This window comes from Tupaia chinensis, unplaced genomic scaffold (genome assembly GCF_000334495.1).
Source record: "Tupaia chinensis unplaced genomic scaffold, TupChi_1.0 Scaffold000198_1, whole genome shotgun sequence".
In the NCBI taxonomy this organism is placed as follows: domain Eukaryota; kingdom Metazoa; phylum Chordata; class Mammalia; order Scandentia; family Tupaiidae; genus Tupaia; species Tupaia belangeri.
In genome coordinates this window covers 1,253,059-1,274,603 of record NW_006159673.1, presented here as the reverse complement: position 1 = coordinate 1,274,603, position 21,545 = coordinate 1,253,059, and the positions used below count along the sequence as shown (strand labels likewise).

Sequence of the window (21,545 nt, the reverse complement as noted above, 5' to 3'; positions counted from 1 at the left end):
TCAAGAACTTTTTGGATATTACCAATACAGTGTTGACATGACATGAGGGGTCGCAAGGAGCTTCAGGCTTCGAGAGATGCATTATTCAGCTCTGTTGAAAAGGTAAGAGAAGATTAGTAACTGCATTCGCAAGCAGTGATACATTAACGACTTTTGGGAATGATAGCAACTCTACCAGGTGGTTGCGGCTTGCTCAGAGTAAAAGCCTTACGGGCTGTAAAGCCATCGACTACACTGAAACTTGTTAAGAAGGACCATGCAGAGCGTTTCCTTGCAGACGATGGCGGAGCTAGGTGGGGCAGACGAAGCAGAGTTGCAACACCTGGTGGAGGCTGAACAGTAGAAGACCCAGTTCACTGTACCAGTGCATCACCTCATGGAGCTATGTTGGGGTAACGTGTAGAGAAGCCAGGAATCGCTTAGACGCTCACACTGAAAACTGCGTCTCTGGCCGTGTGGACCGCTTCGCTGACACGACTCTTGCCATTACCAGGTGATTTGCCCAGAGTGCACAAGGAGGACTGTAAACCATCCCCTGGGAGAATAACGGAATCGGCAAAAGACGAATTAGGCAGATTAAGGACCACAGGGGAAGGTTGGCAGCCCACTGTCAGGGCACCATCCTCGTTGCCAAGTCTATTGGTGCTCAGCAGTAACAACTCAAACATTTGCGAGTGAAACTTACTCATTTGGAATTCAGAAATTCCAGGTTGTTTGACATCAGTTATTCAATAAATGTGAATTCTTAAAAAAAAAAAAAAAAAAAAAAAAGAAAAGCCATAAAAAAAAAAAAAAGAAGAGCCATCCAGTTGAGGGACTGTGTGGCGTCAGAGCAGGCCCCAGGTTCAGACTCTGCCACACCCCGCTCGCTCAGCAGTGTTACCTTTGAATGCAGAAGACGAGAAGGAGTGTGCTAGCAGTCAGCTGCGGCCCACAAAGGCCAAGCGCTTTTCTTCCAGCTGGAGCAACCTGCCTGGCTATACAATCCCCAGGACCAGGCAGTGGAGTGGCAGGGGGCGCCCCCCCCCGTCACCTCTGAGAGAGCAGACAGGATTCCTCAGCACTTTACACACTGCCTTTGTTGGTTGTTTCCAAGGTGACCAAGTGTCTGTCCTTTGCTGTAAATAAAGACAGGAGCAAAGGGACCCGACCCTTCCCTCCTCCTCTTCTCTCGGCTCTGCCGCGTTCGTTGCGTGCTTCCTGTGAGGGCGTATGTGAAAGCCCCACCTTCCAGACTCAAGCCTTCCCTGCGATTTCTTTTGTCTCCTGCGCAGGTCTATGGCCACACCACCCCAAATGTGCCCGATCTCGTCTGTCTCCTGTGCAGTGGGCTCCACTGTGGGTCACGGAGCCTCGCAGCTGGCATGAAAGGCCCTCTCATTCTCATTCCCACCTCACTCCAAGATGTTCTCTTGTGGGAGAGGAAGAAATGAGATGCGTTGGAGACTGCATTATGTGTTCCAGCTAGTCACTGGGCCTCCCAGCGAGAGGACTACATTGTCCCAAGCCACTGATACCAGGTTTGCGTGTGACAGGCTTGGGCCAAATGAACTCTGGGTCTGAGCAAAGGTTCTAAGAGCCCTTCTCGTGGTTCTGCTCTTGCTCCCCTACCTCTGCCCAGAACAACGGTACACCCTAGGGAAGGGCTGGTCCTTCAACCTGGACTCCAGAATGAGGAAGGCATGGTGGGGTGGGGGGGAGGCGAAGCCACAGATAACTGCAGCAGCCATGTCAGGGCCAGCTAGGTGGCGTGGTGACTAGATCCCACATGGCCAACTGCACGGTTTGAGTCCTGAACCTGGCAGCTTGAAATACACTCCAGGTGCCGATGTGTGCGTGCTCCAAATTTGAAGAGAAGAAAGGTGGAGAAAGGATTACAGTGTGGCCTTTCCCCCTGGGGATGCTTTATCATCTCTCTCTCTCTCTGTCTCCAGAGAGCACATACACCCTATAGCAAAACTTAAGAAAAGAGTGAGGAATAAAACCCTGTAGTTGTAAGCCTCTAAGATTTGGGTAGTGTTTGTTACCGCAGCATAACCTAGCACAAGCTAGCTGACTAGTTACTGGTAAGCATCTGACAGGGGAGGGCCAGGTAGGGACTGCATCAAGGTGGAGCGCCTGCTTGACCTAAAGGGTGAAGCCAGTCACCTTCTAGTACTGATTGCCCTCTAGGAGTGCAGGCCCATTGCTGCCAGAGGCGTCCTGATCTTTAAAAGAATCTTAAGAATCTAGATTTTGAAGTGAATTCAGTATTTTAATGTTATACCTGAATCTGGGACAAATAATGCGTGTTCCTAGCCCCGAATCCAGCATCAGGCTCTACCTGGTAACCTCTGATCAGTACCAACCTGCACCCCAGCGTTGTTCTCCAACTCCAGGGCATTCCCTCCTCCCTCTCGCCCCCCCCCACTCCGCCCCCAAGCCCCTGTTCCAGGCCTTGTGGAGTCCCCGTTTCCCCACTTCCCCCACTAAGGGACCTGTCCCTGAACTCAGAGTCTGTATCGTATTTAACTCCCAGGCGTTCCTCTGTTACTTAGGGACATACTTCACTCTTTGAGAGTCTGCAAACCCAGTGAAACAGTAATCGTATCATCTCTCTTGGCATCTTTACTGTCTTGCAGACATAAAAAGCGCAAAATTCGCATTGTTTTTACACTGAGCAAGCGTTCACTGGCTAATGTGAACACCTCCTGCCGATGATTCCCTTCTGAGGTTTTTTGAAGACAAAGGAACACCCAGAAAGAGCCAGATTCCAGGCTCCTTAGTTGCCTATTTTTGTCACACTAAGGAGTGTGTTCATTAAGAACAAACAACAGATTAAATGCTGCACAGACACATCTTGGTAATAGAATAACTGGGCTTCCTGGTAGTTTTATTTCTGTTGTCATATGTACAACGAGGGAAACTCAGTCAGATTAGCCCAGTCCACCTCGGGCTGAGTTAAACTTCTCCCTAGTCATTTAAGATGCCTGTCTTGTTTTATGCTTCAACAACCAAAAGAAGTTACAGCACTCATCTGAGTTTTTAAAAATTTATTTATTTAATTTATCTGTTGTTATTTGTTAATTTAACCGGAGAAAGAGAGAGAAGGAAAGCTGTCAGGTTCAAGTCCTCGAACCACAGTCTGCCATGAGGGAGTCCAGTGCCTTACCCCCCTCTCCACCTGCCAGCCCCACTCATCTGAATTCTTTGGTGGACCAGCAGGTGGCGTGGTGGTTAAGGCACTGGATACTCTCACATGGTCAACCATGGTTCAAGTCCTGAATCTGGTGGCTTGTGTTCTTGCTTCCTCTCTCTCTGGTCAAATTAAAATAAATAAATGAATGAATAAAATTAAATAAATATTCTTTTAAAAAAAGAACATCTAGCTTTCCAGCATGGGGGTCTTCCCCACACACTCTCGGGGCCCTGCTGCGCGTTGTAACCACTGTCGCGTTTCTGCTGATTCTCAGTACGCATTTGTTGAATGGACAAATGAGCGGGTGAAGTGCTCCAATACTGTAGTATTACTTCTGCAGCTTAGAAGAAAGTGAAATCTCCACCGTCGTCCCCTCGCTCACCATCCGCATGGTTTAACCCCTGCGATTTTTTTTTTTTTGAGAGATTTTCACTGTAGGGCACGTGCGCTCGCCAGCCAGACAGACAGAGACATAGAGACAGAAAGCGAGAAATCACCCCCCAGGGGGGATGGTCACACCGCAATCCCTTCTCCTCCCTTCTCCTCTCGGGATCTTGGGCACTCACGCACATGTGTCCAGCGTGAGTTTTAAGCCACCAGGTCTGGGACGCGAACCGCGGTCGACTACGTGGGAGTCCAGCAACATAGCCATTATGCTAACTGCTGGTTCCCACCCCTGCGATTTTGACCTCTTTTGAAGGTAAAATGTTCCAATAGCCCTGATTTCCCCAGAACCTGGTTTACACATTAGGGGAATCTAGTTCTTTCCTTAGCCAGTACTTAAAACAAGCGTTTTCTTACATCTTACAAGTGGGTTGCTCAGCGCACATGTGAAAAGGGCCAAATAGCACCCAAAGGCATTAAACCAATTACTGAAAGATGCGAGGCCAAGTCTGCTAGGAAAATAATATCAAGTCAAACCAAATCACTCGGAAGTGAGTCACTTCCCTTTGGCGACTGAAATTAATTTAAACTGCCCCCCCCAGCCCCCTGTGGCTTTGTTTGACATTTCTTTCAAATGCCAATGAGTACCTCACTTAGTCAAATGAGCTAAATCCAAGCTGCTGGTACTACACAGCTGTGAAGCCCTATGGCCATATGGCTAGGATGTTCCAGGACACTCTGATCTCATATCATTTTAATCTTTTTAATAAAGGCAATTTGTTAAATGTATAACTAAATATGAAGTCATTTTCTAAATCTGCAAGACCTCATATAATCAAATTCACAAGAACTCATTCTCCCTTACTGTTCAATTCAATTCAAGCGGCATTTACTGACTGCTCTATGACATATTGGTCCCTAATTAGGTCAAAGGGACTTGGAGATAAGTAGGACATGATCCCTGCCCTTGAGGATCTGACAAGATAAACAATAAGTGATCGTTTGGCAATTCATGGATTGCAATCAAAACATGTTGCACTCACAAGAGAGCATAAGAGGCAGTGGCTAATTTTATTCAATCTTGAGGTGGCACAGAGGCAGGGGCAGCTTTCTAAAAGAGGAGACACCTCTGTTAGGTTTTGAAGGATGAATAGGAGTTCACTAGGCACATCAGGGGATGGACCCCGGCGTTTCAGGTGGAGGACCAGTCTCTATGTGTCCTGGTTTTTCTGTTTAGGAAAACAGAATCGCCCTGAGGCAATAATAGAATCAAGAGCCTAAAACAGAACTGTGACCTACTTATATTTATTGTTGTTCTGACGTGTCTCTGAAAAAAAAATTTTTTTAGTGCTTTTGCCATAAAGTGACTGCATTCATTCACCTGAGAGAGACAGAGAAAGAGACAGAGAGAAGGAAGTGAGAAATCAACCCCTTCCACCAGGGGAGAGGGAGGGCCACACTGTAATCCCTTCTCCTCCATCCTCCTCTTGGGATTTTAGGCATGAATGCACACATGCCCAGCGTGAGCTTCAACGTGCCAGGTCCAGGACTTGACTCGTAGGTGACCATGTGGGAGTCAGCGCCTTTACCACGACATTATCTGCTGGCCAAGGTCTCTGAAATTTTAAAAAATAATTATTCATTTAATTTGATTTATTAATATTACTATTATTTAATTTGCTGTAGAACACGTGAGCTCACCAGAGAGAGACAGAGAGAGAGAGAGAGAGAGAGAGGGAAAATGAGAATGCAAGCCACCTGGTCCAGGACTTGAACCGTGGTCGGCCATGTGGGAGTCTCGCCCCTTACCCACCATGACACCTGCTGGCCCCTGCCTCTGAAATTTTAACTTTGGTTTAAAATATTCTGTAGCTAGCCTTAGTTGAGAAGAAGGTTTATTTTTTAAATTTTATTTATTTTTATTATTTTTTAATTTTGACCAGAGACCTGCTAATCTTAACATCTAGTCAGTCCTGGGTTGCAACAGTCAACTGTTAATTTTTCTCTTCACTCTTAGCCATATTTTCTTTTTTATGCCAGAGGGTGCATGTGTGTATACATATGTGTGCAAGAGCTAGAGAAAGAAAGAGACAGAGAGACAGAGAGAAAGCATCCCTTCATGGACCTGGCATTCTGCAATTCTTTTCCCTCCAGTTTTGTGTCCCATGAGGACCCTGAGCTTGTGTGTATGTGTGCCTGGCCTGTTTTCAAGCTGAGGGGACTGGGACTCAGGGCCTGGTTAGCCATGTAATATCTGGCTTCCTCTGAGCGTTCTGTTGGCTGATTGTACAGCATTACAATAAATCTTGCATTGTGTGCTGGGTCAGTTACTTAGAAACAGTTTGATTCTTCTGAATATCATTTTTTTATTTTTTGAGAAGTTTTTGCTATAGGGCACGTGCACTCGCCAGAAAGACAGAGAGAGACAGAGAGACAGAAAGCGAGAAATCACACCCCCCCCCGGGGGGGGGGGGAATAACCACACCATAATCCTTTCTCCTCCATTCTCCTCTCAGGATCTTGGGCACGCATGGACACATGTCCGGTGTGAGTTTAAGCACTGGGTCCAGGACTCGAACCACAGTCGGCTACATGGGAGCCCAGCAACATAGCCATTGCGCCAAATGCTGGTCCCTCTGGATCTCAATTCTGTGATATGTTAGATGGCTCTCGGATGGTGCCAGGCCATGGCTAAACATTCCCCACTGCTAAGTCAATACCTTTCTGAATACTCTACCCAATGAACCATGAACAAGAAACATAATTCAGGCATAATTCTGCCCCTGTGTTAGAAGCAGACACTGTTCCCCCTAATTTTTCCACATCGTTCTTTCCCACATTCTGCGTTCTGATCAGTATTCTCTCTCTGAAGGTTTCTGGGATTCTCTTGTGCCACTCTCTCCTCTCCGGTGTTCTGCCCTCTGAACGCCTAGCTCTGTCCTCTCAGCTTAGTGAGATCACCGGGCTCTGCTTCAGTTTCCCCTACCCGAGCCACAGCTTAGCGACCGTTAGCATCTCAAGGCAAGAAGTCGGGCGATTGTGGGGCTCATCAGTTTTACTCCCTGTCTCTCCAGGTCACTAGCCTTGGTCATCAGAAGAAAACCTGGTCTCTGTTACTCAGTCTTAGCCAGAAGCAGACATCAGAACTTCGTGTTCGAAGGCAACTAAATTCGGATTAAATTGCCGGCCTTGTCCTTAAGGCCTGTGTGACCTCAGTCAAGCTCTCCAAACTGCCCGAGCCTTGGTTTATTTTCCGTTAAACTCTTCCTCAACGTGATTCCTGAGGGGAGGCGGGAGACGTGTGGGGCATATGGTATGTGCTGGAAAAGGGAGAACGAGAAGCCGGGGTACGTGGAAGTGAACACAGTAACAGAGAGGAGGGGAGCCAGCCAGGAGGGGCCCCTCTGGTAGGGGGTAGGGAGAGGCGCGGGGGCGGGGCGGGGAACAGCCAGGGTGGAGAAAGGGGAGGAACTCGAGGCCTAGCAGGAGACAGGGAAGCGGGAGAAACCCTGTAGCCACACGGGGTGTGCAGTTGGGGCTCTGATCAAGGCAGCAGCCTAGGGGGGAGCGGGGCTTGCAACTTCACCTGAATGCAGCAGCCCAGGTTGTCTTGGGGGCGGTTCCTGTACCTTCTCACAAGGCTCCTGCCACCAAGAGTGGCCCGGGCACTGCGCCTGCCCGTATCACGCCATCTCCTCATATGCACAGGGCTGCTATGTGGACTGGGTGGCCCGGTCTGCGGACCCCGGACAGGGCGGGGGACCTGCCAGCTCCGAGCCAAACCTCTCTCTGTCTCTCTCGCTTTCCCCCTTGGCTGGGAACTTCGAATAGTGAAGAGCTTATTCATCTTTTCACTTGTTCATCCATTCAACAAACATTAGACCAGTATCACTGTGGGCTGGGATAAGGGGATGGACACGGGGCACGGTCTCTGCCTTCCGGGAGAGGCTGTCACCGAATATGACAGGCACCTGTTGGGTGGCAGCAAGAGGGAGAAGCGTCCTGGTGGGACCGAGACCACCTGAGCTGTAAGGCTGGCCCCAGGAGGCCGACCCGAGGGTGGCTTGTACAACCAGGAACAGGACTGGCTGACTTCTGGCTTGCAGTCCCAAGGTCTCCAACCACCAGACTTGGGAGAGGGTGCTGGTATTAGGTTCGGGGACAGCAGGCCCCGTTTGGAGAGCCCGAGAGAGGTGTTTGGAGCATTCCTTAGACTCTAGGGTGCTCAGGGCTGGGCATTGACTTGGTCCAGTCAACATTCTTTACACTCTCCCATGTACGCTGTTGAACACACACAGACACAAAGTACCCACGTAGGTAAGGCTCTTGCAGATTTTTTTTTAAGTTTCTACATGGCTCACACATTTGCCAGAGAGAGAAAGTGAGAAATCCGCCCACAGAGGGGACGGCCGTGCTGTAATTCCTTCTCCAGTCTCCTCTTGGGATTTTGGGCACGCAGGCACACATGTCTGCTGTGACCTCCAAGCCGCTGGGTCCAGGACTGAAGCGTGCAGTCGGCCATGGCCAGCTCCCTCCACCTCTGCACCGCCAGGTGGTCATCTCTCCAGACCGTGACGTTCAAACAGCGCCCACGGGCTGCTCTTGATGCTCCTCTGTGAGTTCACATCATAGTTCCATTTTTAAGAAGAATTATTTTATTATTATTATTTTAATTTTCTACAGGACATGCACACCCACCAGACCCACACGCACACACCTACCAAACACCCCCCCCCACACACACACAGTCAGAGAAAGAGAAAGTGAGAGCTAGCCACCAAGTCCAGACCCTGAACCATGGTCAGCCATGTGGGAGCCTAGCGAACCAACCACCATGCCACCTGCCCCCTAATTTCATTTTTATCCTTGTGCTCAAATATAGGGTACATTTTAAACGTTGTACATGGAGTTAGAAAAGTGAAATCTGACTGGGATTTGCAGAGGGCGATTTTTTTTAATCCCTTGAACAGATAAAATAGTCACAGTATAACATGTAAAAGCCATGAGAGAACACTGTGAGAAGGCTCTAGTTATTCAGTTTCCTCTTTCCAGAAGCAACTGTTAGGACCTTTCCACAAGTCTTGATGCATAGGGGAGCAAATACACAATGTTTTCTTTCTTCTTTCTCTCTCTCTTTCTTTCTCTCTTTCTTTCTTTCTTTCTCTCTCTCTCTCTCTCTATCTCCTTTCTTTTTCTCTCTCTTTTCTTTCTTAGAAATGTTTGTTCATTTAATTCCATTTGTTATTATTATTTTTTGGTTTGACTAGGGAGAGAGTTAGGCTGGAGGCCTGGGCAGCTTGGATGTGGGTACTGGACACCACACCACAATCGGCTGATGCAACCCGGGTCTAGCCTGTCATCAGACCTGCACTGCACTCGGATCTAACCCGGATGTAGCCTGTCATCAGACCTGCGCTGCACTCGGATCTAACCCGGGTCTAGCCTGTCATCAGACCTGCACTGCACTTGGATCTAACCCGGATGTAGCACATGCGCTCTCCTCTGCACACGGCACCAGTCGTTACATGGCTCAGCAGTCTGCCCTCCTTTAAACCTTTACCATACATAGACTGTTTGTACCTCTAAGACACTCCCCCTCCCTATACCCTTATAAAAATCACTAAACCCCGCCCTGGGGCTCAGTTTCTCTGGTTCCCTCTCTCTTTCTTTGTCAGGCCAGCAAACCTCGCCTGGGAGCGCTCCCAATAAAGGCTCTCCATTTCTATTTTTTCATGTGGTCAGCCCATTCGTTACGAAGAGACAAAGGTAAAGCAACAATGAAGCCGCCAGGTCCAGGACTCGAACCGTGGTTGGCCATGTGAGAATCTAGCGCCATTAACCGTCATGCCACCTGCCGGCCCCACATATGCTTTCTTACACAAAGGTGCTCTCCACACACACACACACACACACACACACACACGCACAACTTCTGCACTTTGCTTTTGCACTTACTTTGTTTTGGGCTCTCTCACCAGTTTCGCCTGGTGTAGTGAGCACTGTCACCGGCCCTTGGCTGTATGAACATGCAGTAGTTTGATTTTCTTCACTCACGGTTTCCCTGTGGGTCCTGTCCAAACACCGTTCCAATGTGGCGGCACTGGGCACCTCGTTCCTTGTCCAGTACAGGACACCAGCCTGAGGATCACCCTGTCCCCAGTGAGTTGTTTTCACAAGGTGTAAGACTTAAAGAAGCAATTAAAATAGGTAAACATTAAAAAATTTAAAGGACCAGCAGACGGCGTAGTGGTTAAAGTCCTGGACTCCCATGTGGGCAACCTCTGTTTGAGTCCCAGCCCAGATCTGGTGGCTTTCTCTCTCTCTCTCTCTCTCGTGAGCGCACAGGCCCTATAGCAAAAATTAAAAATAAATAAATAAATAAAATTAAATAACTATTTTAAAAGAAAGTGTGGTCCCAGATCAGCAGAATCACCATAAAAAAAACCCAAAGCCCCCTTTTCGGTCCGATCAGTGAACTCTGAAGTTACTTGGGTCGCCAAACACATACCTTTCTTTCCCTTTGATTGATGCTTTGGGGTCAGCTCACACTAAGGAAGGGGAAGTTTGGAGGTGAGCAGGACTCAGCCTCAGGGCTCTGGGGCTTCGAGGGGAACGTGTGAACATGCATTCAGGCAGGCAGTGAGCGAACAGGAGCCACAAACGGCGAGAAACAGGCGGGAAGGGTCGTGTCGTTGGAACGTGAGCGCTTGAGCCCCACAGAGACACTCACTAAGCATCTATAATCGAGCTAGTTCCTGTCAGCTGCTGTTCAGTGCTGGGGGAGCAGTTGCAAGAGTGCCCAGGGGGCTCAGCAGTAAGCGTGCTTCGGGGGTCTCACATGTGGCCCAAGGGCTGCCTGCACTGGAGTTTGCGGGGGTGGGTCACACTATGGTACAGGCTATAGGGGACCACTGGGTGCGACTGGAGCCTCACGGGAGGCTGCACATTCAGGTCCCTGGTCAACCAGAGCATGCCGGGTAATCCATGAGTCCAGCTGGCTGGAAGGTTGGGGATAGGGATCATGGCATGGTGAGACCCCTTAAGGGCAACTCTCTTTCTCTCTCATAAAGAAATAAACAAACTTGGGACCAGCAGTTAGCGTAATGGTTATGACCCTGGACTCCCATGTAGTCCACCGCAGTTCGCGTCCCAGAAACGGTAGCTTAAAACTCACGCCAGGTGCGTGTGCGTGCGTGCCCAAGATCCCGAGAGGAGAATGGAGGAGAAGGGATTGCGGCGTGGCCATCCCCCCCGGGGGGTGATTTCTCACTTTCTGTCTCTCTGTTTCTCTCTGTCTGTCTGGCGAGCGCATGCGCCTTATAGCAAAAACCTTGCCAAAAACAAACAAACAAAAAAAGAAAAAGAAAGAAAGAAAAGAAAGAAAAGAAAGAAAGAAAGAAAGAAAGAAAGGAAGGAAGGAAGGAAGGAAGGAAGGAAGGAAGGAAGGAAGGAAGGAAGGAAGAAAGAAAGAAACTTAAAACCAAAACAAAACAAAACAAAAAAACCTGGGCTGCTGGTTACAGACCCAGATTGCTGACCTCTTCCCCAACCTACATCTTGGGGCGGGGGAGGCAGAAGGGGAGTTCAGAGTTGTTTGTTTTTGTTTTTGTTTTTTTTAGTTTTTTTCCCCATAAGGTGCACGTGCTTACTGAAGAGAGCCAGAGAAAGGGAAAGTGAGAAATCACCCAGCAGGGGACAGCCACACCACGATCCCTTCTCCTCTCCTCTCCTCTTGGAGCCTTGGGCACGTGTGCACATCCAGCACGATTTTCAAGCCCCCACGTTGGCACTCTAACTGCCGTCAGACATGTGGGAGTCCCGCGCTGTAACCCATGCCACCTGCTGCCCGGCCTTCCATGCCTAATGACGACTCCTCCTGATCTAGATGTGCCCTAACAAGCTGTCTAAGCTCTGAAAATGGCCTGACCTGGGAGATTCCAGCTAGTGGGAAAACCCAGGTCTAATAAAAGAAAGGGGGGAGGGAAATAACGCATAAAAAGAGCCCCACTCTGTGCCATGTGAGCCGGTTCCTTGGGCTGGGGTGGCCAAGGTAGCAGCCGGGAGAGCCAGAGGGGCTTCAAGAGACGCCTGGGCAACAGGGTCCGTGAGGCATTTTCCCGGGCTGGTTCCGGCCAGCTTCCACGTGCAGCTGAGAGAAGGGGAGACTCAAGTTCATTCCTGAGGTCCTGGGCACTGTTCATGACCCCCTAGACAGTCCCAGCTGGTGTCTGCTCCTCGAAAGGGCCAAGTGTTCCCCAAGTGCCTTAGGGATATTTTCATTGCAGAGGCCCATCTAGAACTCCCAGGTGCCTCCGACGTCCCTTCTTGTCCCCCCTGGCTCCCCTGGTCTGCTGGTCCTTTTCTGACTCCACTGCTAATGGCTGGCCTTGCGTTTTCTAAGTTCTTGCCTTCAGACATCAAAATTGTAACATCCGTGAATAGTTGGCACCAAACTAAGGGCAGAAGACATGGCATGCTACAGAAGCCAGATGACATCCAGAGGTCACAAAACAACCTAAGACCAACGGATGTCCCGCCCCAGGGTACCCGGCCACGCTGTCTCCATCTCCTAAGAGGGCCCCTTTTCCTCATGTCCCAATAAAAGCTCCTCGGCCCCGCTGGAGTTTCAGGGAGGAGAACCTTGGTTAGGCAGACCCAGATCGGGACCAGCCTGGAGCATTGGCTAGTGCGGATTCAGAGACAGTGGGGGGTGGGGGGTGGCGGAGGAAGGCAGGGGATCGAGGTGGGGGGAGATGTAGAGTGATGGTGAAATGTAGATAAAATAATAACAATAAAAGAGGGGCCATGTGGCCATCCGTATTTTGTTTCAACACCATTCCCTGCAGCACGTGATCCATAAGAAAGCAGAATAAGGAACAAGCTAAAGGAAATGAACGAAGCAGGTGGTCTGAGGACACATATGTAGGTGGACGGGGTCTAAGGCAGGATAGGGGGCCTGGGAAGAGGACGGACTGTGGGCCTCCCGTGCGCCAGCTCGCTCCGTCTGTGGAACGTGTCTCTGTCTGCCTAGCAAGCCTTGCGTCAGCTCGTTTCCTTGGCCTTCGGTTCTTGCTGCGAAGGAGACAAGGGCCTCAGAGCTCCCAACCTAACGCCCCACCTTCCAGGCTGTGCAACGTTCCGCATCTGGCCCCTTTCCACCAGTTTTCTGAGTTTGAAAATTCTTTCACAGCCTAGGGCCAAGGCCACCCCAACATTGCAGAAATCACCCGAACACTCCCCACCCGTGGGGTTGGGGCCGTTCAACCCCGGCTGGAGTCCTCTGCGTCTTGTTCCTTGCTGTTGGGCCCTGGTACTCCCCGACAGGGGTGCGCGTGAAGATTACCCCATAGGAGGCGAAGCACCCCGCTTGCAGGGCTGGTCGCCCTCCTGTCTTTGTTTTAATAAGAGTGAAGCCTGAGGCACCAGCAGGGAATGCAGTGCTTAAGGCTCCGGACTCCCACAAGGCCAACCATCGCTCAAGCCCTGGACCTGGTGGCGTAAGAATTATGCTAGCAGGGAACCAGCAGATGGCATAACGGTTTTGTCACTGGACTCCTACGTAGTTGATCGTAGTTTGAGTCCTGGGCCTGGCAGCTTGAAACTCATACCAGGCAGATGTGCATGCGTGCCCAAAATCCCGAGAGGAGAATGGAAGAGAAGGGATTGCAGCATGGCCATCCACCTGGGGGATGATTTCTTGCTTTCTGTCTCTCTCTGGCAAGCACATGCTGGCCGCCATCTGGCAACCCAATGCAGCCTATACCAAAAAAAAAAAAAAAAAAAGAAAGAAAGAAAGAAAGAAAGAAAGAAAGAAGTTACACCGGGCACTTGTGTGTGCATGCTCAAAATCCCAAGAAGAGAATGGAGAAGAAATGGAGAAGAAGGGACTGCAATGTGGCCATCCACCCCCAAGATGACTTCCCACTTTCTCTTTCACTCTCTCTCTCTCTCTGTGACTCTCTGGCAAGCCCATGTGCCCTATGGTAAAAAATAAAAAAAATAAATAAAATAAATAAAAAAATAAAAAAAAAAGAAGCCTGCCCATGTCAGGGCTGTGCCGAGAATGAACTGTGGCTTACTGAGCTTCATCACTGCCTGAAACTGCCAGAGTCCTGTGCGGGCCCAGCTCCGGGGCTCCCATGGGTGGCACGCACTGTGTGGTGCGTTCCTCTGAGTCATCTGCAAAGGAGCTCTGCACGAGGACCGCGCGGCCACTGCTGCGTTTCCACGGTACACACTGCAGCAGGCTCGTTTAGGGCGGAGCCGTTCTTAGTGGTAATAGCTGCTCACACTTAGTTAAAGCTCTAGGCCCCCGTCCCAACGTTGTTCAAGGGAGGTCAACACGTGGTTTTATCGGCCAACTCGGCATTTCTTAGGTAAATATTATTATTTTAACAATTACTTTATTATTTATTTATTTATTTGTAAATTTGCTGCAGAGAAAGACAGAGAGGAGGGTGAGAAAGCAAGCTGCCAAGTCCAGGACTTGAACCGCAGTTGGCCATGTGAAAGTTCAGTCTCCCAACCACCATGCCTCCTGCGGGCCCATTAGGCAATTATTAAGACAAAAAACTCACCAAAAGAATTTTGCTAATTATAAAGTGGCTGGTTGATTTGTTGTATTTCTTTAATTATTTATTTATCGTGTAAGAGGTTTACGCCCTAAGGCATAAGCGGTGTGCTCACTGGAGAGAGAGAGAGAGACCGTAAGAGGGAAAGTGAGAGATGAGCCCCCACACCCCACCCCACGCTGCATCCCTCGAACTGCAGCTGGCTATGTGGGAGTCCAGCGATATAACCACCATGCCTGCTATTAGCCGGCCCTTTATTATTCTTATTATCTTTTTGCAGAGATTTTTGATACAGGGTGTGTGCGCTTGCCAGAAGGACAGAGAAAGACATAGAGACAGAAAGCGAGAAATCACCCCCCAGGGGGGATGGTCACGCCGCAATCCCTTCTCCTCCATTCTCCTCTTGGGATCTTGGGCACGCACGCACACGCGTCCAGTGTGAGTTTAAGCTACCAGGTCCAAGACTTGAACTGCGGTCAACTACATTGGAGTCCAGCGACATAGCCATTGTGCTAACTGCTGGTCCCAATACTTCAGTATTTATACTGAGTTCTGCTGAAGTTTCTTCTACGGTTGCACATGGATTGTTTCCAACCATTGGCACAAGGCAGTCAGTATAGAAGTAACCAATCTTAGGGACCAGCAGTTAGCATAATGGCTATGTCGCTGGACTCCAATGTAGTTGACCGCAGTTCAAGTCTTGGACCTGGTAGCTTAAACTCACACTGGACGCGTGTGCGTGCGTGCCCAAGATCCCAAGAGGAGAATTGCGGAGAAGGGATTGAGGCGTGGCCATCCCCCCTTGGGGGTTATTTCTAGCTTTCTGTCTCTCTTTCTGGTGAGCACACACACCCTATAGCAAAAACCTTTCCAAAAACAAAAACAAAAAACTCATGCCAGGCATGTGTGCACGAGTGCCCAAAATCTCAAGAGGAGGATGGAAGAGAAGGGATTGTGGCATGGCCATTCCCCCCTGGGAATGGGAGTCCAGTGACATAGCCGTTATGCCATCTGCTGGTCCCCTCAGCCTGAGTTTTAAGCTTCTGGGTCCAGTACTCAAACCACGGTCAACTATCCAGTAGTCCAGCAATCTAACCATTACATAATCTACTGGTCCCAGTACTGTATTTTCTTTCTTTCTTTCTTTTTAAATTTTATTTGTCATCATTATTAATATTTTTAAAATTTGAACAGAGAGAGAGAGAAAGTGAGAAAGCAAGCTACTTTCTGGGACCAGGACTCAAACTGTGGTCAGCCATGTGGAGTTCAATGCCTTAACCATCATGCCACTTGCTGGCCCCCACAGCACTGTGTTTTTTAAAAAGCACCCTGAATTTGTGGGCTACTGCTCAGCCAAGGTTCCTCAGGGTTAGATCCGGCTATTTCTTGGAAGGTATTACTGTATTGGAAGGCAAAGCCACCTCCCACTTCATATCCCTCCATTGCTCCTTTAAATTGTTTTTGCAAGAAGAGAGACATGTGGAAGTGCAGGCCAAGTGCACTCATGTATGGGGAGCTCTGTAAGGAGCTTAAGCTCTGTGGCACCAGGTCTTTTTGTGAAAAGATCTATAGCTTTAAATCTCAAGTCAGATACTCTAGTGATCTGCTGTGTAACGAACAGCTCCAAAAGTTAGTAGCTCAAAACACATCCATTGGAGTACTGACATAGGGGCTCCACAAAAGTTTGTGGGAAAAATGGAATTAAATTTGAGTTTCTTTTGGTATGAAAAAAGTCTTTTAAAAATATACATATATGGGACCAGCAGATGGCATAATGGTTACATAACTGGATTCTCACGTAGTCGACTGTGGTTCAAGTCCCAGACCTGGCAGCTTAAACTCACGCCGGACGCGTATGCATGTGTGCCCAAGATCCCGAGAGGAGAATGGAGGAGAGGGGATTGCGGCGTGGCCATCCCCCTGAGGGGTGATTTCTTGCTTTCTGTCTCTCTGTCTCTCTCTGTCTTTCTGGTGACTGCACGCTCCCTATAGCAAAAACCTCTCAAAAAAAAAAAAAAGAAAAAGAAAAAGAAAGAAAGAAAGAAAGAAAAGAAAAGAAAAAACATAAATACATATATAGGCTGGCAGGTGGCATGGTGGTTAGGGGTACTGGAGTCCCACATGGCCGACCGCAGTTCGCATCCCAGACCTAGTGGCTTGCATTCTCACTTTCTCTCTCTCTCTTTCTCTCATTCCATCTCTCTCTAGTCAAATTAAAAGAAATTAATAAAATAATTCTTTAAAAAAAATGCATATTTTTTCATGAACTTTTGAAGCTCTCTTTTGCATGCTACAACACGAATAAACCTCAAAAAGTATGTTAAGTGACAGAAGCCACACATAAAAGGTCACATAGACAATCCTTTTTCTGTAAAAATTCTAGACTAGGTAAATCCATAGGAAAACCCTAGCATATTGGTGGTTGTCAGGGGCTGGGGAGAAGGGAATCGAGAGCAACGGCTTAACAGGTGTGAGGCTCCTTGTGGGCAGTGGGAGCGTCCTGCAAGTAGGCAGAGTGGTTGAACAGCACGATTACGTCAAATGCCACCAAGTCATGGGCTCTGCTGTAACAAACTCCTGAGAATGCGGACCTGGCTTAGAACTGGTTAATGAATAGAGGCTGGAATTTTTTTTGTTTATTTGTTTTTAGATTTTTTTTGCCACAGGACATGTGCGTTCACCAGAGAGAGAGAGAAGTGAGAAATCACCTCCTTAGCGGGGACAGCCATGCCGCAATCCCGTTTCCTCCATTGTCCTCTCAGGATTTGGGGCACACATGCACACACTCCTGGCATGTTTTTCGGGCTACTAGGTCTGGGACTCGAACTGTGGTCATTCGTGTGGTAATCCAGTGCCTTAACCACCATGCCACCTGCTGGCCCTGAGGCTAGGAGAGTTTTGGGGTGCAAAGCTCATAATGCAATGCAGAGGATTCCTAGCGAGGGCCAAGACTGAGAGGAGGAGAGCTCAGAGAAAGCCTGCATCTCAGAGTACAGTGGAGCCTGGAGCAGAGCGGTGGTGGGAACCGCGGGTGGTAAAGGCCATTCGGATGAGGTCTCAGGTGGAATGGGGAAACATGTTTCTGGACAATGACAGACAGGGTCATTTTTGTTATGAAGTGGCAGAGAGGGCCAGCAGGTGGCGTAGTGGTTGTGGTGCGGGACTTCCAGATGGCCAGCTGTGGTTCGAGCCCTGGACCTGGCACCTTGGAAATCACCGGGTACGTGTGAGTCCGTGCCCCAAATCCTGAGTGGAGAATGGAGGAGGAGGGATGTGGTGTAGCTGTACCCTCGGGGGGTAGGGGGGGGATTTCTCACTTACTCTCTCTCGCTATGTCTCTTTCTGTGTCTCCAAAGAGCCTATGTGCCCGATAGCAAAAATCTCTAAAAACAAAATTAAACAAAAAGCTCAAAGTGGCAGAGAACTCGGCTGAATTGAGCTCATGTTCTAGTGTTTTGTGGAAGGTATAACTTTTAAGTAATAAAACTGCATATTTAGCTAAGTAGTTTTGAGTGAAGTGTTGAGGAAGAGGTTTGATCTTTCCTGACTGTTACATTGAAATGCAAGAGGAGAGGAACAACTTGAAGGCAGAATTGTTAAGCGAAAAGGAACCAGAGCTTAAAGTTCTGGGAACATCTCAGTGTGTCCAAAATGCAAGAACATTGGAAAGTGTGTTCACAACAGAAGGCTAAGGGCCTGGCATACCGACTGTTTACTCGGGGGTGAGTGAGGGTGTGGATCGTGGCTGGAGTCATCCCAGCAGCAGTCAGGAACAGAGATGGGATCATACTGGCAGAAACACTGCTGGGTGAGGCTAAAAGAAGCAGAAACTGGGGACCAGCAGCTGGTGTAATGGCTATGTCACTGGACTCCCATGTAGTCAACTGTGGTTCGAATCCTGGACCCGGTGGCTTAAACTCAAACCAGGCACGTGTGTGTGTGCGTGCGTACCCAAGATTCTGAGGGGAGAATGGAGGAGAGGGCATTGTGGTATGGCCATTCCCCCAGGGAGTGATTTCTCACTTTCTTTCTCTCTGTCTCTCTCTGTCTTTCTGGAAAGTGCATGTATCCTATAGCAAAAAAACTCTCAAAAAAAGAAACAGAAAATGAGATGGAATGAAGGAAGGTTGTGAGTCTGTGCTGGCCTTCAAAAGAGGACATGCACCCCTGAAGGCAATTCAGAGACTAGCAAGACCACTGCCTCATTTCAACAGGTAGAGCCCTCCAACGGAAGCCAGCATCTCTCCGAGCTGTGAGGGTGGCATTGCTACCCCAGTGGGCCTAGAGGACAGAGCATTGAGCCAAAGAGGATTGTTCTTGATCCTTAAGATCTCATCAGATTTGTTTCGCTGGAGTTTGGACTTGCTTGAGACCTGTCACCCTTCCCTTCTCTTCGTTTCTCCATCCATATTGGAATGGAAACACCTACCCCACGCCTATCTAATTGCTGCGTTTTCAAGCACGGGAGTTGTCTGGTCCCCAGGTTCACAGCTGGAAGGAAGTTTGGCCTCAGGATGAATTGTACTGGGTCATCAGAAAAGCCAAGACTCATTTTTGCATAGAAAAACCTAGACAAATACGTCTTGGCTTCTGCTGTCCCAATACTTAGAGTCTCGCCCAGATCTGGTTTAGACCGTATTTAGATGAAACTTTGGACTGTAGCAGTGGAACTGGGAGCAGTCAAGATGCGTTGAAATGGAATGAAAGTACTTTGCATGTGAGAAGAGCATGAATTCTTTGCGGGGGGCAGGAGTAGGATGTTATGAACGACGTGCTTGTGTTCCATCAGCATCCGTGCTGAGACCCTGCCCCAGCGTGACGGTGTTAGGAGTGAGGACTCTGAGGTCACTAGGTCATGAGGGTGGGGCCCTCCTGATAGCATTAGTGTACATGCGAAGGACACAACAGATCTGCTTCCTCTCTGCTCTCCACTAGGGCAGGGTGAGGGTCAGCCACCTTCTGCAAATCAGGAAGGGAGCTGTCACCACACGCCAGAGCTGCCTGCACTTTGGTCTTAGGCTCCCCAGCTTCCAGAGCTGTGGAAAGAAAAGTCTTGTCTAAACCACCCAGGCTATGGCGTTTTATGCAAGCAGCCCAAACTAAGCCAGTTTCCACCGGACTCCCTGCAGGACCCCAGGGCAGCCTGCACTGGCTCTGGCCAAGGTCCTGGAGCACTTGGGCAGCTCACAGGTCTCCCCTTCCCTGAAGGCTCAAGACCTCCAAACCACATCGCAGAGCGCTTTCCCCTGAGGTCCGGCATCACCTCGCCTGCCCACTGCCCTCACTGCCCTTCAGACCACCGCGGTGTTGGTCGTAGCAGGCAGGGCATGGGAGCCCTGTGCATTCCTGGAGCTGGTGGCCATCGTTAACGTGGGGGTGCCCCAGCCCCCCGCTAAGGAGGCTTTCCGCCTCCCAGATCAGATGTGAGGGTGGGACGGAAAGTCCTCAGTTCCTGGCACAGAATCTTTCTCTGCATCAGGAACCAGCTTGTCGGGACCAGCAGTTAGCGTAATGGCTATGTCGCTGGACTCCCACATAGTCGACCGTGGTTCGAGTCCCAGACCCAGAGGCTTAAACTCATGCCAGGTGCGTGTGCGTGCGAGCCCAAGATCCCGAGAGGAGAATGGAGAAGGGATTGCGGCGTGGCCATCCCCTCTGGGGGGTGATTTCTCGCTTTTTATCTGTCTCTCTCTGTCTGGCGAGCGCACGCGCCCTATAGCAAAAACCTCTTCAAAAAAAAAAAAAAGAAAAAAGGAACTAGCTTGTCTGCTGGCTGGTGTCCATTCTCAAAGCAGCCCTACGAGCTGTGCGAGACTCGTCCAACTCCAGAGCTCCAGGTCCCGGCTCCGAGGGGCCTTGACATAAGGCACACCACGCGTCCAGCACGCCGACCTAGGCCTTCCTGACTGCGGCTGCTCTGGGCTGGGCGCACCCACCACCTCACCCCACGGGCTGTGCGGCTGCTCTCCAGGGGCCGCCAGGTGCGTCTTATCTGTCAGGGTCGGGCTTCGCTCGTCTGTTCTCGCCCTGGAATGTCCCGTTCAGGTCAGCAGGTGCTTCACACATGCTGCTAAAGAAACGGCCCAGTACAGGGGTCGTGAGAATGCTCTTGAATCGGCCACTCTACTCCCTCCCGTCTTCAGGTAGTACGTAGGTGCGATCTACTGTAAAGTGCTGTTGAACTGCAGAAGTACTTATGTTTACACAGAGAAGGGGTGCCAGAGGGAGAGCAGGCGCATCTCGAATGTCCCCCCCAAAAGGCCGTGCCCACATTTTGAGTCTATACTACCAGTGACTCCTTTTGAAAACATTTTACTTTTAGAAAGTTTAAATTTACCAAAAAATAAGTGAAGACAGAGATTTCCCACATACCCCACATCCGGTTTTCCCCACCTCGACATCTCCCGTGAGGATGGCACGTTTGTCACAAACAGTGGACCACGTGTGACACATTTGTATGAACAGAGGTCCACATTTCATAGATTTCCTTGGTTTTCCCCTACAACCCTCTTTCTGTCTCAGGATCCCATTCGGGATACGACACTGCGTTTGGCTCTCACGTCTCCTTAGGTATCACTGGCTGTGACAGCCTCTCAGTCTCTCTCTCTCCTTTGCCAGAGATTGCTAGTGCTCAGCAAAGAGAGGGTGAAAGACAGAAAGAGAAAGCACCACCGCCCTGCGTGGTCATGTTGCAATCCTTTCCCAGCATTTCTCTGTCCTGTAAGGATTTGGGGCGTGTTTTCAAGCTGATGGGGCCAGGATTCGAACTGTGGTCAGTCCTATGGGACCCAGCTCCCTCAGCCACTGAGCTACGGGGTAGGTCTTCTCAGTCTTCCAAGACCTGAAAAATAGTGGATTGTGCAGGCGAGGCTGTTCTCCCCCCGTGGCTCTAGCTGGGTGCTATTTCTCTGGATTTCAGAAGTTTCTGGAGGTGATTAGGGAGCCGCAGAGTGAGATGGTGGAGAGCCTAAGGCCAACCCACCATCCTGGCTTCTGGGGTGAGAATGCCCATCCCCCGGGCAGGGGAGGGCACAGCTCAGAGCCCCGCCCGGCAGTGACTTGTTAGCCAGGTAGCAGTGTCTGCTGACTTCCTGTCCCAGTTTTGCAGGGGCTCCCACTCTGGCGAGCGTGTCCCTCCTCCTACCTTGCCCGCTGGCTTTCTTCTAGAATCCGACACTTGCTCTCCTTCTCCCTGCCTTGCAACCATGCATTTTCACGGCAGCCACGGATCTGGGAAGATGGAAATTAGTTCCCTCGTGCCCTCCGGCCAGCGCTAAGCGCATCGGCCACACTCCTTGCTGGCCTCACAGGCGCCCGTTCTTCTCAGATCTGTGTCCTTCTTGTATATTTATATACATACATAGTTCCCTCGCCCCGGCTCTTTTCCCAGGTGTTGGCCAGGAGAGAGTGGG

General features: G+C 49.8%; 1 long non-coding RNA gene across 1 annotated transcript; it reads left to right on the top strand.

Annotated features, from left to right (window-relative positions):
- Positions 1-307: 307 nt before the first annotated feature.
- LOC106733145 (uncharacterized) lies at positions 308-9,567 on the top strand. The gene is made up of 4 exons (XR_001370272.1): positions 308-493; positions 1,275-1,520; positions 6,637-6,875; positions 8,830-9,567. It is a non-coding gene; the product is annotated as an uncharacterized LOC106733145 (long non-coding RNA).
- Positions 9,568-21,545: the final 11,978 nt, after the last annotated feature.